The following is a 1,488-nucleotide window of genomic DNA, read 5'->3' as shown; positions in this document are numbered from 1 at the left end:
TCCTAAAACTCCGGGAGTTATAGGAGGTCCCTCTTGCGCTTTAGCACTTTAATCCGGAGCCCCGAGAAGTGCCGGAAGACGTTTCCCTGTCCCTCGGGGTCGTAGCTCCGGAGACCCAATTACATCTCGTTCGTGCCGGATTGGACGAATACGCGAACGGGCTCGCTCCCTGAAATCGTCGACGTCCTCGTCGCCTTGGCACTCGATCCCCTCTCGATCCGCGGAGTCGAGATTCGATTAATCGACCTTCCGCCTAGGATTCGGCTGACGGCGGGTTAATCGGGTTGACGCGGATGTCCCCGAGGGATGACGAATCGGTCCATCGATGTACGGATATCCGGACGAGTCGATCGTCGAACGCTCCATCGACCCGATCGCTCCTCGTTCCCTGACTCTTAATCGACCTCGAGGACCTTCGGCGATGACAAAGTCCTCGGATAACGCGTCTCCGTCGGTCTGGGTCGTTGCTGGCCCGCTTTAAATTTTCTGGGACCGCGGACACGAAATTCGTTCGATCGAGCCATCCCCGCTCGCCAATTTGTACGAACCGCTCCTTCTCTCTCCGGTTCCTAATAGGGTCGCCGTCAAGGGGCTCTCGGTAATAATCAGATCGGCCGGTAACGCTACGTGCTTCCGTTTTCCGCGAGCGAGGGGAGGAAGCGAGCCTCCGAGAGTCCCGAGAGCCGAAAGGAGAGAGTTTTGCGCGACGTTCTCGCGATTCGTCGCGGCAGCGGCCGTTTTTGGTACCGGTGACAGATTCCGTGTCGAAAACGCGCCCGTTCGCCCGACTAGGACGCGTTTCAATTCTTTTCACCGACTTACGCGGACTCGCTCTCTTTTCTGTTCCAGGCCGCGGAACGACGACCGCTGGTGCAGCTCGGGGATCCGCTCGGTAAATCATCCTCCGCCCCGAAACTGGACGGGCTTCGAGGAAGAATAACGTCCGAGGATTACCTTTCGGCTAATTAATGCCAGGACGTTAACCCGATGGAGCGGAATTCCGAGCGCGGCGCCGCCGCCCTCGACCTCGCAGTGGCGCCTCGATCCTAATCGTCCATTTTCGCCGTTTGCGATCGATCGCTTTCGGCGGTCGCGTGGCTCGAGGAGGCAGAGATGGACGCACCTTCGACGGGCCAGTGAAACCTCGGCGGAGCCGTCAGCGGTCGCGGGGAGCGACCGACGCCGACGATGCGTCGGGACGAGGACTCGAGTGGCCGTCCGATCGGACGTTGACCGGACGTTGACCGGACGTTGACCGGACGTTGACCGGACGTTGACCGGTTAGCCGGCAAGGCGAGGGCGAAAGAGGTTCGGATAAATCCGGAGGATGCTTCGATCGGTGACGTTGCGGAGCGAGACGCGCGTTTCCGCGAGGCGGCATTGAATGACGGCGATGCGGCCTGGACGTCCCGCGGTGCCGTCGAGTGACGGACGATAACTCGCGGGAAAGCGTCGGCTTCTCCCGATTCTTTCGGGAAGTGGCAGAAA

Source organism: Orussus abietinus, unplaced genomic scaffold (genome assembly GCF_000612105.2).
Source record: "Orussus abietinus isolate OABI.00-Male unplaced genomic scaffold, Oabi_2.0 scaffold2, whole genome shotgun sequence".
Lineage (NCBI taxonomy): Eukaryota > Metazoa > Arthropoda > Insecta > Hymenoptera > Orussidae > Orussus > Orussus abietinus.
This window is presented reverse-complemented; position numbering follows the sequence as displayed.